This window comes from Tiliqua scincoides, chromosome 4 (assembly GCF_035046505.1).
Source record: "Tiliqua scincoides isolate rTilSci1 chromosome 4, rTilSci1.hap2, whole genome shotgun sequence".
Lineage (NCBI taxonomy): Eukaryota > Metazoa > Chordata > Lepidosauria > Squamata > Scincidae > Tiliqua > Tiliqua scincoides.
Window position 1 is genome coordinate 89302299 of NC_089824.1, and position 14873 is coordinate 89317171.

The 14873-nt window shown below is 43.5% G+C and overlaps 1 pseudogene; it reads right to left on the reverse strand.

Moving 5' to 3' along the window:
- Positions 1–9168: 9168 nt before the first annotated feature.
- LOC136650451 (5S ribosomal RNA) lies at positions 9169–9288 on the reverse strand (annotated as a pseudogene).
- Positions 9289–14873: the final 5585 nt, after the last annotated feature.

Below are 14873 nucleotides of genomic sequence, written 5' to 3' on the forward strand. Positions count from 1 at the left end.
TGGGAGAAGATATTAGCATAAAGCTCAGGCTTGCTTTCCATGTCACCTCAGTTTCTGATTTGTAGAGACAGAAATCTTTGGTGCAAATCCTGGTCTTCTGGCCATTTCCAAAGTGGACTTCCAAATGGAGCTAGCTTGGACTCAAAGGTGGGGGTTTAGGGAACAGAAAATGTGATGATATTGGGGAGAAGAACTGTGCCTTGAAGAGATACATGAGGCAGAAATTTGTATATTTCTAGCAAATTCTAGGAAACTTCACCTTGATTTCTGCCTGAATGCATCCCGCCCATGTCCAAGGTTGAGCTGAAAGACCAAGGCAAGGTGTGGATTAATGTAGCCTAATTTGGAGAGCCTCAATAATACTACAGTATTATTCAGTACGAAGTTTTTACTAGTGACATGATGGGGAAATTAAGGTTATTCCCTTTAACTTGCCATTTCCCCTGCTTTTTGAAACATAAGGGGAAATGGTAAGCACTTTAATACTGATCTTAAACTAAACTTTAAAAATTTCAGTATGTTTATATTCATTGGATTTTTTTTCACCTCTCCCCTGCCCCCCATAACGCCTCCAACCACGCCTCCCCGGAATGCCTCCCCCAAGCCCCCGACCACACCCCCATTCCCCTTTCCGCAGCCTGGTGGTCACAGGCACTGCTGAGCTGCGGAACGCAGACGCCCACTGGGTGGTGCGTCAGCGCCGGCCGGAGCTGAGTCACCTCCGGTGGGAGCCTGGCGATAAGCCCCGTATACGTGCCTTACAGCATGTTTGTGACTGTGGTCCGCATCATGGAGGCGCAGCGTGGACCACAGGATTGGGCCCTAACTCCGTTCTGGTGCTCTGTTGCTAGAAGGCTGACTTTGCATCCCATCACACCCACAGGGTAATCAGAAGCTAACTCATCACCCTTTGGGAGTTGAGTAGGAATTTTTTGCTTCCCACCTGATTGGCTATTGGTGGGGATTATACTTAACCCCAGATTGTATTTAAAGAAGTGTGGTGCTGCTAGTCTGGCTGGTCATTCTGGCAGATGTAGTGTGGGGCAGGGAGTAGGATTAAGGATTTGGTGTGCACCCAAAGTTCTGGTATAACTGATATAAAGAGGTTGTCTGATTTGCAGGTGCAAACTGGTGGCCCCCTCAGGTTTGAATTTCAAAGTCTACTAGCTCAGTGGCTGTAGGGGTGAGTGTGTGGGAGTGATTTAACTACCTTGAGCTCCTTTCCAGGGGTTGGAGTAGAAAACCTGGGATCAAAAAGGTAATGCTGCATTCGAGCCAGGGTGGTCACGCCAAAGGGGAAAAATGACACTGACATCTATCTCCTCCAGAGTAGGAGAGGGGAGAGTAGTAGGGGGAGTTGTCTTGCATTATGATCCACTGCAGGATATGTTGTTGTTGTTGTTGTTGCTGCTGCTGCTGCTGCTGCTGTTGTTGTTATTATTATTACCCCGCCTTTCTCCCCGGAGGGAGCCAAGGTGGCTTACAACAAAGGTTAAAATCATAAATAAAACATAATTTAAAAAAACAAGATAAATGTTGCATTATTAATTGTAACAGTTGCCCAATTCATACTAAAGTTGACCTTGTCTCATATCGTCTATTGGGGGGGATACCTAGAGGTCTCCAACAAATGGTCTTTCCAGCGACCATGGGGCACATTGCATTCCCCTAGTGCAGTGTTTCTCAACTAGTAATACAGGTATCACCAGTGGTACTTGGGATGATGTCTGGTGGTACTTGCAGGACCCCTGGACACCTGCTGCTCAGCAGCAAGACCAGGAACATGATGCAATAAACAGTGGTAGGAGGCTCGGCTCCGTGGGCAAAGCTCCAAAGCATGTTTTTCTGTGCTCAGAAAAGCCATCCCATTTATCCTGAGCCTCTTACTGGTGTTTGTAACATCACATCTGACCTCCCAACCTGAAAATAACTGGTGATGATGTTATCACCGGTTACTTCCTGTGGTACTTTAAATAGGTGGGCCATGTGAAGTGGTAAGGTGGAAGACAAACTTCAAAAAACACTGTCCTAGTGTGATGAAGATTCCTCATCTTTGATGTGATTTCATTCTATTCCCCCCCCCCCACACACACACTCACTGGCTAATGTGATTTAAAGTGGTGATACCCCAAGCTTCTACAGGTCTCTCTTGTCTGTTCTTTTAATGCTATTGATCACATACTGTTCTCTTGTGCATCATAGGGTGCAAACCTAACCCCTTATGTCAGTGCTTTCCAGCACTGACATAAGGGCAATGCAGCTCTTGAGGTAAGGGAACAAACATTCCCTTACTTTGAGGAGGCTTCCGTGAGTGACACCCAACTGCAGGATGCAGGACATGTCCCATTGGCACCGCTATGCCAGTGCTGGGAAGCACTGACATAAGGGATGAGGATTGTGCCCATAGTCACACAAACAGAAACACAGGCACACAGTCTGCTTGTTCGTGTGCCTGTTTCCAGATCTACCAATGTGCAGGTAGCCTAGATTCCTGACTGGAGGTGTCCCCGTACTCATAGCCAGGCTTACTCTGTACATCCTGTGAGAACTGATTTGAGAGATGTACAAAAACAATACAATTCAGGGAAATTTAACTTTTATGCATTATTAATTTGTGCAGCAGCTGGCATGTCACATAGTACCCTCTATCAGAATTCTCTAGTGGCGTGGTCGGTTAGTCTTTTTGGCCAGCATGCAGCCATCATTAGCAACACAGGAATACTGGTGCCAGAATGAAGGCACTGGACAACTGATTGGCCTATGTATATTTGTTTGTTATTTAAAATTTTCACATCCATCTTTGCAAAAAGGGGAAGTTCACAAAGCTGTTAACATAGCTAATTGAATAAAAATATGGTTTCCTTTCCCACAGGACTCATATTCTTAAAGTTGCAAAAGAAATGTCACCAAACAGCCACTGGAAAAGACTGTGCTGGGCTGAAAAGAGACAGTTGCTTTCCTTCTGCTAACTGTAAGAGAAGCACCACTTTTCAAAGATGCCTCAGGCCAGTTAGCAGGTTCTGATTTTGAGGATTTATACTCTGCTTTTCAATCAAATGCTCTCCAAGGTGGCTTACAATGACTGAGCCCTTGGTCGTCTGGCTGGTGACAGAGACCAAGAGGGTGCTTCCCTTCTGTTCTGAAGTTGCAAGGAAGCTTGTAGTTGCAGCAGAACAGAATTCTTTCTGAGAGGAAGTGGGGAAATTATACTGTTTATGAGTGGTTCTCAAAAGTTTTAGCACCAGGACCTATTTTTTAGAATGACAGTCTGTCGGGACCCATTGGAAGTGATGTCATAATCCTGGAAGTGACATCATCAAGCTTTTTAACAGGAAACTTTTGAACAGGAAAAGTTTATCAGGAAACCTTCCTCACCCCAGACTGGCAAGGGAAGGAACGTGTGTTCAGTAGGTCTCATGCATTAAAAATTGTTCAGTTGTGTTTAATAAAGTGGCCCAAGCTAACCGCAAATGCTGTCTGGTGCCTTTTTTGGGGGGAGCAAGGGTAAATAGAATGCCAAATGCAGGGAAGTGGCAGCAAGATACAACTATCTTGTGGTCTTGTGTGCTCCCTGAGGCATTTGGTGGGCATACAAGAAGGTGGCTGGATGGACCCTGTGCCTGACAAAGCAAGACTCTTCTTATGTTCTTATTTAACATGCCCCAGAAGAAAAAATCAAATCAATTACTTGTGTAAGTAAATTAAAAGTTTACAACAACAACTCAGTATTTATATACCGCCTTTCTAGTCATCGGATTACTCTTCTGACTTTATTCAAGGCGGTTTACATAGGCATTTCTAAATCCCTCAAGGGGATTTTTACAATCATAGAAGTTCTCTCTTTCAAGAACCAACAACATTTCAGAATGGATCTTCCTGGTTTGGTCTCACTTCTGGCCTCCAGTTCTCCCAGGCAGGCTGACAAGCAGCTCCATCTCTCACATAGGGGGCAGCCAAGACGCTTCTTGCTCACACCAAGAGCAGGTGGAATCACTCAGCTGGGCTTGTCAGCTGCTTCAAGGTCTCGCCATTCTCAGCCGTTCAGGGAGCTGCCGGTGTCCTCAAACTGGCGACCTTCTGATATTATCTTTGGGCTAACGGAGGCTCTACCCTCTAGGCCAGACAAGTACAAGTTTATACATTTATTTAAAATAAAGAAGAACCCCCCTAACCCTCCCATACAGTTGCTGATGTGTTTTTTAAAAAAAAAATTCCCAAACATCCCAAAGGCTGTAGTCCCATCCACGCTTCCTTGGGATTGGCCTGTTAAAAGTACAGTTATGTAACAGTTTGAGAAACACTGGTTTATACTATGGTCTTTCAATAGTTGCATCCAACTTCATTAATGCAGACTCAGGTAAGGGATGGTTAATCAGTGGTTCTGAAACACTCGACCAGAAGGCATCGCTTTGGACTTGGAACTGCTTTTCTTGAAATTCTTCTCCACAATAAGTGACAACAGTCTATAATACAGTAGAGGTGCCATAGGCTCTACTGATTAACGTGAGAAGGAACTGATGTTTAGTGAAAAACTATGTTTGTAGTCCCTTGTACATTGACTGAGTAAAGAATCTGGCTCCAAGCCTTTGCGCATGGCAGTTCCTTGTTCTTTTCTTTCATGCATTTCATACAAGTCAATCATTTGATATATGCAATGTCCCTCCCCCAATAGTCAAAGGAAATCATCGTCATCAGAACCAGGGAAAAGATCATGCCCTTTCCTTCTGCAGCTAAGAGCTGCTAACAAGGAGTTGATTAGATTTTTTTAAAAAAAGAGAAGTAACTTGGTTTATTTTCAGGGGTTATAAACCAGAAATAAGACACGTGAAGTTAACTACAGTGACCCCACTGTGCGACAGAGATGAGGTGGCAATCTTCATCCAATGGAAATCAATGACAACACTCCCACAGATTCTTTCTAATTGTATTGCTGGAAGAGTTCACACTGGGGCTGCATGATTCAGCAAAAGCGGTCCATTCCTGGAATGATTGCCCTTACGCCCCACCAACAAACACCTGAGACAAGTAATTTAGAATATAAAATGGATCATGTTTATGGAATAAGGCCAACTGTCAATCAGAAAACCAACTCAGCAGCAGGTCCTGTCTCTTCCACCCACTTTCAGTACTGCATCTAACCTAAAGGAGACAGCAAACAGAGTCTCTTCCCCTTACATGTGTTTCCATCCTGAATCCAAGCTGTGGGCCTTCAGTTGAAAACCTGAGCTTATCAACGCCAACCCTAAGGGGTTGAGGAATCTGAACCATATCCCCTCTCCCAGACCAGCAAGCATTTGATGTCAGTTTTGCAATCAAATCCAAAGGATTACCACCCAGCCTCCCTGAACCAGAAAGCATCTAGAAATGGGTACAAGTCTCCCCTCTGACCCTACCTACCTCAAAATCCCTAATCCTACTGCCTGGCCCACATCATACCTGCTAGATGCATCTATGGAAACACTCAATTTAAGGAATCAGGGGATGGCCAAATATTCATACTTAGCTCCAGAAGGCATCCAGCTAGTCTTAGACTGCCCAAGGGTGGGAGTGCTGACATAAACCTTTGAGGCATACTGGATAAGAGGGTATGCATAGTCAAGTGGCCAACAGGTCATGCGCCTGCCTTTTAAAGGACCCAAGAGCATATCTGCTGCAAAAGTACATTGTTGCTTCACGTGATAGCAGGGCAGGGCAAAAACACCCTCATCCCCAAAAAGAGTGACAGTGAGCAGTAGTCATCTAGTGGGAACATAATTCATTTTTCTTTACCCTGCTTTTTCCCTTTCAGCATCTTCCAACTGCTTCATTCTGATTTTTTGGAACTTTGTCATTATTTTTTCTGCATGTGAGAAGTGTAGGGATGTTGTGACAGGATTTTCATCACCCAAAGCAAGAATTCCATATTGTCACATATTCTGGTAGCTATTATCCAGGGGCAGACTTTTGTGGCACGATGGCAGAAGCCTGCCAGCCACCAAGCCCAGGCTAAGGATTCCCCAGTTTGGCAGCACAAGCAGACATGGCAGCAGTTATTATGTAGGCCTTCTCACACAATTTCTGAGTAAGCCAGAAGTGACTTTGGTCACCGGGGAAACTGATGCTCAATGTCTGGACGTCACAGGGGATGGAAGGGCTATACACCTCCAGGCTAGAAAACTTGCTCAGGCTGTAGCAATTCTGAGCATAAGCAAAGCTTTAGCATATTCCACACAAAAAAGATGAGTCAAAAGACTTGTGTTTGCAGGCTGCTTTGTTTGTCAAGTTTGCATTTCAAGCTCACGTTATTGCCTGCTAAGTAGTTGGCTTTAGCAACCCAGCCACAATTGAATTCTATGCCCATGTTGTTTAAGTTATCTTTGTTTGCCTGCCATGCCAAGCTTATTATGGCTCCTATCCACATTATTGCTACATCTTATGCAACCCAGTTCGGCTCTGGAAGTAAACAAACCAGGTACTGCATATATACCATGCTACTTTGTTTTGCCCTTTGAACTGGGTTCTGCATGTGTGTGTGTGTGTGTGACTTCACTGTTCCAGTGCTTGAGACACTTAAAATAAAGAACTCCTTATAAGTAAACCTTGCATTTGTTGTGTCCTTTCCTTGTCGTCCAAGAAACCTGCATGCCCACAACTGGGGCACTACAGGAGCAGAGAGAACTTGTGTGGGAGCAGGAGCCAATCGTGCCAGCAAAGTGGGAGGTCAGGCTCAAGGATAAAGGGAGCAGGGTCAAGGCAGGGGCAGAATAAAGTCAGCTTCATGCTTTTGAATGGAAAATAATCAAGGATGCCACAAATAATTTTTATTTTCCATCCAAAAGGTGCAAACTGCATTTTGGTGATTGCAGATAAGTGTCTTGAACAAGCGCAGGTTGTAAATGTATTGCTGGTTCCATGGGGGAAAAATACAGCCATTGCAAATGCCATGTGATATAGTCAGACAGGTCTATGCTCTGAATGGGGGGGGGAGTTTATTAGCAATTGTATGACATTAAGCACAAGAGCAGTAGCCCAGCACATGTGCAAGAGTTTGCTAGAACTGGGCTTTGAATGGGAAGAACAGATATAGAATGTCCTGGCACGAAATGAAATCATACATTCAGTAGCTATCTGGATTGGGTTTTGAATGAGGAGCTGAAGAGCAACACTCCAGAACAATTCATAATGACTTCCAATTGTTTGACTAGGCAATTTATGAACATTGTGATCCTGAAAATAAAATATCCGTGTTTGGACAGGCAGAACATCCACATCAACGACAACCATTGAAGGCTTTTGCATAGCCATGTGAAACAAGTACAGCCACCAGGTTTCTGCTTTTGAATGTGCAAATGTGCAGTAGAAGAATGTGTTCTTTTGAGAGGAGAACGATAAGCAATCAAGCAGATTATGTGTGCGGTGTGAAGCATAATGCTTACAGAACAACTCGGGAACAATGAACAACTTAGCAAGGTGAAAATCGTATCACTCCTGCAGATAACTAGCCAGAAGATGTGGCACTAGTGTTCGGGGAAAAAATAACTCAGAAGAAAGAGCCGGAAGGTTTTGTACATCCTTAGCAAACAGTGTTTCTTAAGCTGTGCAGTTGTCTTTTGTTCCTGCTTTACCACAGTTGTCGACTATGAAATAAAGTGAATTGGGCACCTGTTGCAATCTAACTTTCAGGGTGTCTGCTTCTTTTCGCCCCTGAACAATTAAAGATTTTCCCAATTGTTCCAGGCATCATCCTAATATTGCTTACTGCTACGACCAAGTGTGCGGACTCAGCTTTTGCAGTTGATGCTCTTCTTCCGAAAGAAGAATCAGTACAGAATGTTGATGCAAATTAGCTTTTTACACAGCACAAAGCACAACTGAAACAGACAACATCCGGCCATTTTTTAAACCTGATCCTAAATCAATCATCCCCTTTTGAAAGTACTTTTCTTGTTCAGATCATGATTTGGGGTATGGTGCTGCTGTCTCAAAGTCCCCTTGCTTCCTGTGAAATCACTGGGAACTTTAGTGCCTTAAGTTTGGCTTGATCATACCCTTCCTTTGCAATCTTGAATTAAATTAGATTTGAAAGGGCTGAGTTACAACCTTAAACTCAAAGCCGCTCATTATACTGGGGACAAGACATCTCTCCCTAACAGTGGCGCTACTGATGTGTTTATATAGTGTAATCTTCTGTGTACTTCAGACAGCATCTCTTCCACACATTTGGAACTGTTCCACTTTATTTCCTATTGAATACACGATATGTGTAGACATTAAGCATTGTACAGTCATGCCCTTGAGCTATATTCCCCTTTGCCTACGACGCTAAAAGGTACTCCTCAAAAACATGCAGTTTAAAGTGACAACTTAAAATGTGAGCTACTTTTAAACATAATATGAGTGGATTTTTCAGCATTCAAATTAAACTTAAACCTGCAGGGCATGGGAAAAGAGTAAGGTAGTCAGCTAATGCGGAATCTCGGTCAAGTGAGTCTTTATTCCCTAGAACGGTAATTCCCAAATGCTGGTGTCAGGGGGTCGGGGGTGGGGGCTGGCTATACAGTGCAGGCTTCTACTTTCCAGTTGTCAGGCTGCATTAAAGGAAACTACTGCATTAGTTTTAAATGGCTAGTGCGAGTTAATAGTGTAGTTCTCCTAGACTTTGTTCCCTACTTTTGTTCTTTGACTGCTAAATGGTTTTCAGAGCAATTGTATGGCTAAGTCCTATATAGGCAGGGACAAGTCATTGTACCATTGAAACATGAGCCACAGCTGGGGAAAAATCCCAACATTTCCAACAAGGAAAAACTCTTATGAACTTTTGCCCTTATAAGTATAAAGGCCAATAACTGATTTGCCATCTGTTGACATTTTCTGTTTTTGAATGATGCACACATTCATAGTGTGAGAAAAAAGGTGAATAAAAATTGATTTAAAACTAATAATAATAATTATAAGTTTCATTAAAAGTATATTTTGATTACTATTAAATAAACGGAATATAAGCATGTTATTCCTAGAGTAAATAGTTAAATAGCTAAAATAGCTAAATAATGTCCTCTACCAGATGTACTGAGTAAAAGGAGGTTTTTCCATGTTAAAAAGAGACAATTTTTTCTTTATTTGGGATCTTTCATTCAAAACAAACAACTGGTTGGTTGGCAACCTTCAGTCTCGAAAGACTATGGTATAAGCCTACAGCACCCGGTATTCCCAGGCGGTCTCCCATCCAAGTACTAACCAGGCCTGGCCCTGCTTAGCTTCCAAGATCAGATGAGATTGGGCATGTGCAGGGTAACAGTTGCTGTGGGTTGAAAAAGCAGGAAAACGTGAATTTCAGTCTTTGAATAAAAACAGTGGGGGGGGGAGAGGATGAAATTAAGAGCCCCATCCTGAGCTCTGTGCGCCGGCTTACCAGCTTAGTGCCAGCCCAGCGCCAGAGCTATGCCAATGCAAGCTCAAGCCAGTGTTTTGTTGCTCAGCGGTTGGGAACGTCTGGACGGCAGAGAGGTAGGTGGGGGTGTGGGGGGAGGCAGGGAAGAGACGTTCCAAGGCGGAGGGGGGAGGGCAGGGAGGAAGCATGCCGGGGGAGGGAGTGGGGTAGGTGGGCGGGACCAGTGGAGCTCAGCCATGCGACCCAACACAGAACTCTTTGATTTTGCATCAGCTCCAGAGCTGCTGCAGAATCGAGTAGCCACACTGCAGGGCTACTTTCCTTACCCAGGGAAAAGGGATGAATGTCGCCTTCCAATGAGGAGCTGGTGGCGGCTGCCCAAGTGGACTCAGGCTGCCGCAGCAGCCATTTTCTGCACCCTGGCAGCTATCTTCGGCGCCATGGCAGCCCCATGCTCCAGGCAGCTTAGGATTGATCTGCTAGACTGCAGTCCTATACACACTTTTCTGGGAGAAAGCCCCACTGGACACAATGGGATTTTCTTCTGAGTAGACATGCCTAAAATTGTGTTGTAAGACTCTAATCTTATGAGCACTTTCCTGGTTGCAAGCACCACTGAATACAAGGAGACCTCTGAATAAACATGCATAGGGTTGAGCTGTTTGGCTGCAAACCTGTACACACATCAGAGTAAGCCCCACTGAACACAACAGAAACTTACTTCCGAATACACATGCATAGGATTGCACTGTCAGGGAATGAGTGTAAATGTGAAGTGTGTAACATTTAAGGTATTTTAGTTCAAAAAAATTGTTGTCTTGATATTTGCTTCTGAAATTTGTGTGCCTGGTTAATATCCTCAAATCGCTGATTTAAATCACTTTGATTTAGAACCATTCAGTCTGGATCTAACTTTAGGAAGCTTCTTTGAGAAAAACATTAAATCATACCTGACGCATGGCTTGAGAAGAAGGAAGTGCCAGTTCTGGAGAGTCGCTGTTGTGGATACCTTGGTACACTCCCTCAATTGTTTGTATTTGTGCAAGATGTGTCTGGATGTTTATGAGAATAGTGGTGGATCATACTGTGCCAGGGCATTTTTTTTTATTTGCACCATTTAGCAGCAGTTGTGCACTGAATATACATTTGTTCCTATCAGTTTTTGAGCTTCATAGTAATTAATATCACAGGGGTGTTGAGGAAATTAATTAATTTGCCAGTATTCTGTGTGCTCTTTTGATAATGTAAAGTGCCTCATCCATGCTATAATCTCTTGCAATTATTTCTCTCATCTTCCTAATTCCTTGTCTGTTTGAAATATGACTCTTTCTGTGGTTACTTTTTCAAAACAAATTTACAACCTGATTGTACTAAAAATACAAATCTCACGAGGCAGTTGATATTACCGGAGGGTGTTTAGAGTTTGTTGAGATACTGACTATATGGGTCTATAAAACTTTGCACAGGTTGGAACCAATGTGATTGAGAGGCTGCCTTCTCTCCTGTGTTCCAATGTATGTCTTGATCCAGTCACTCTAGTGAATAAGAGAATGCTTCACTGCATACTCAAGGGGCTGCTCAACTTGTTCTGTTCAGTTGGAAAATGCTCTGAGCATACTCATTGTGTGAAATCCTATTGTCAGACTCTTGACATGGAAAGTTACATGTGTATTTGCATAAGAATTGCTCTACCCCCAATTTGAGATCAGAGTAAACAGGACTGTGTTCTTGATAGACACACTCAACAGCAAAACTCTTGCCCTAGATCAGCGGTTCCTAATCTGTGCGCTGGGCGCACACACAAGGAGCCACGTGGCCTGTTCTTCCCGGCTCGTGGGCCAAGATAGCACAAAATATTGCACTATTCTCATAAAACCCCGCGCTATTCTCATGAGATGTTGTGCTATAGCACTGCTGCGACAGGAGGCTGTGAATGAATGGAATTGCAGCAGTTATAAGATTGGGAACCGCTACCTTAGTTATTTGCCCTCCTGTCAGTCTGTGTGGAAGTGCGACAACTTACAAAGTATTTTTGTCTGGCTGGCTTTAGATGGTTGGTTCAAAAAATGGATGGCAAAAGAAGAAACACAACACCCCATACCTAACTGGCATCCTGCAAGGGGTGCCATCGTGAATCTTTGCCTTGGGGGGCAGGGCTGAGGAGGTCTGCCACCGGCCAGAGGGGAGAACTACAGACAGTTCCAGCTGGAACCCTGTCATGGTAGCTCATTATGATCCTCACCCCGTAAATCAGGAGAAACCAAAAGACCAATCCGATGCAAGGATTTGATTTTAAGCTGCTAGATCTGCTGCCTTTCCCTAGACAAAACAACATGCACTCCGGGAGTCTTGTACCAGTTTCATGTGCGGATTGGTTAGATTTTGGCCTGTCGTTCACTTGCAGTCTGCCAAAGGTACCTCACCTTAAGCCTTCTTTAGTCTAAGAGCCTGACAAAATGCCGGAAGAGACTGAAATATTTGTCTGATATCTTTCAACAGAGATTAATTTACTGTACTCCAGTAAGATGTCAGTGTAATGAAGGCATGATTTACCTGTGTACCTATCCAGTTTTTTTTCACCAAAGATGTGACTGTATCAAATCTATCAAGTACGTATTAATTAGGGAGACGCTTACAAATGGTGAGAATGTGTATGGAAACTTGGCCTAGATATAGGTGACTCCATAAATAATAGACTTTGTATCTCATTTTATGTCATTTGCAGATCCTTGGTAACATGAGTCAAGGTGTAACTCACCTTTGGTCCCTACTAAGCACAGCTATCCCCTACTATATTCTCTAGCCTTTTCTATTGTTCTTGTTCTGTGGTCCCATAGGGATTCTCCATATTTCTTTTATCTACCTGCACATACTCCTCACTCATTTCATTCATTCATCTGTTTTGAGTCTCTCTCTTAATTCTCACTAGGATGAGAAAACTCTGCCTCAGCTGTACCACTGCATAAGTGGGGGCTCCCATATAAAAAAGTTTCCCCATATAAAAGGTGGTCTGAACATCAAGGCTGAAATTGTTCTTGTTGACATTTTATTTCCTATGTAAAGGGATTTTTGTGCACATGCGTCCGAGCCCTCCATCTTCATTCTTAAGTGGTCCAGACACAGGTTTACCATCCAAATGAGGACAAGACTTTAGATTCTCATTATCAGACAGCTATTGCATAATAATAAATACACATTTTCTTGGGCTTAGAGCGGGGGCCTCCAAACCTCAAATCCAGCACACCAGGATTAGCCTTCTGGGCATGGTGCAGCAGTAGTGAAACCTTACCATTCAACATCACAGCCTCCCATTTTTGCAGCTGACCTTTGCACAAACATGCTCCAGGCAGCCACTCCCTTCTCCAAAACTGGGGCGCAGAGCCTTCTGGGGTGATGGACAGAGGAATTGACTTCCCGGCACAGGTTTCTGCAAAGATCAACTGCTAAAACAGGAAGCTGCAGCTCAGAATGGTCAGGCTTTGCTACTGCTGTGCAGTGCTTGGAAAGCTAATCCTGGTGTGCACCACAAGCTAGTTTGGAGTCCACTGGCTTAGAGGGTAGTGTATATGTGCGAAATCAATTGTTTTAATTCAACTTGTTCTGCCTATCTGTGTTTCTATAGAATTTCTATAGAATTCCATTTTCTATTGAATTTGGCGCAAAGACTTGCAAATTAGGCACAAACATCCTGAGAAATTCATTTGTTTTATAGAAACTTATTTGGCTTCCTTGAAAATTCTCAGAGGTTTCTCCTTCAGATAAACCTAGAACTACACTACAAAACGTTGGTGTCCACCATAGACACAAGCTGGACTTATGATGACTTTGGTAATCACAGGTCACACCTAAATTTCATGTTTCATCTTTCTTGAGAAATAAATGAGTTTTTAATATAAAAGTGCGTACGCATTCCTTAAAATGCTATGTAAGCAATGTAAGATTGCAATTAGCTTCACGTGCCTTTTTCTCCAAAGCTGATATTCTGTAACAATGCTTTGTTATGAATCTATATAGCTTTCAAAATGCTTCTTTGTTCATTTGATTCCAAGATTACAGCTTTCTCTTTTGTTAAAAATGACTCATATGCCTAGTGTCTCTCTGGAGAATGCAATCGTTCATTCTAAAGCTCCTTAAAAGATCATTTATTAGTGGCGTAGATGCAGATATAAGCATTCCTAATCTTTCTCTATCTCTCCTTAAAATACACATACACATACACATACACATATACAGAGAGAGAGAGAGAGAGAGAGAGAGAGAGTCTAAGGAGACTAGTGACAAATTGATGTAAGGTGCTAACCCAGTAAGCTACCTGCCCTAACCTACTTTGCCTGGCAAGTTACTGTCAAGTGATTCTTCTCTGATGACTGTATGTGAATATAATGTGCCTTTTTTCTGTTTTAGTACCATTTTTGTAAGTTAACATTGGTTTATATATTACATAGTTTCGGTCAGTGTACCAGCCCAATTCAGCCCATTGATGACACGGACTGAAAGTTTTGCATTGTGTAGAAAATGGGGGGCTGTGGAATGACAAAGGGTGCCCTGTACCTTTCATGTGACTCCCACTCCCTCTGGCCTGCTGTTAACTCAGGTTCTCCAATCCACTTCCCATTAACTGAAAATGAGTGCACTTGAGATTCTGGGTGTGTGTGGGGCAGGAGAAGATGGCAATTCTGGGCTGGCTCAGGCAGTGCTCAAACAGCAGCCAGGCCTGATGTCAACATACATATACATTTCTGTTGTGATACTGCATTAAAATAAGACCATTATCTCTGTCCATTATGGGTAACTGTTCACGTATATTTTGGAAGTTTAATTGGAGTCACGCCTGTGTAGGATGGGTGACGTGCTGGTTGAGGAGTCAGGAATGGGGGCCAGCATACATGCTAAGGTGAGCAAGGTTAGATGGTGAGCCAGGACTGCTGCTCTGACAATACCTGTCTGGGTTGGTGAGTCTGGCTGGTGATCCCTTTGGCTGGTTTGAGCAAAAGCCAACACAAGGCTTTGCCTGTGTGGGTTGGTGTTGACCAGCTGCCTCGATCCTTTGGGGTTGGCAAGAATAGGCTAACTTGGGCCCAAATCCTAACCTACTTTTCAGCATTGGCATAGAGATGCCAATGGGACATGTGCTGCATCCTGCAGTTGGGTTGCACTCATGGAGGCTTCCTCAAAGCAAGGGAATGTTTGTTCTCTTGCCTCAGAGCTGCACCGCCCTTATGTCGATGCTGGAAAGTAGGTTAGGATTATGCCCTCAGTCTCTAATTGGGTGATGCCTAGAGTCAGAATGTGAAACCCTTAGGGTCTGGGGGAGGTAGACGGCTAGCACAGTGTCCCCCGCACAATTAGTGCCAGTCCACTGAGTTTTTTTTTCTTAGCTAGGTTTTTTTCCCCCTGCTTCAGTTTTTCTCATTGTATTCAATAAAAATTAATTAACTCAAATCTCTGCCTTGTGTGCTCTTTGGGGGTGCCAGTGTAAATTTTGCTGGTCATATGAAAATAA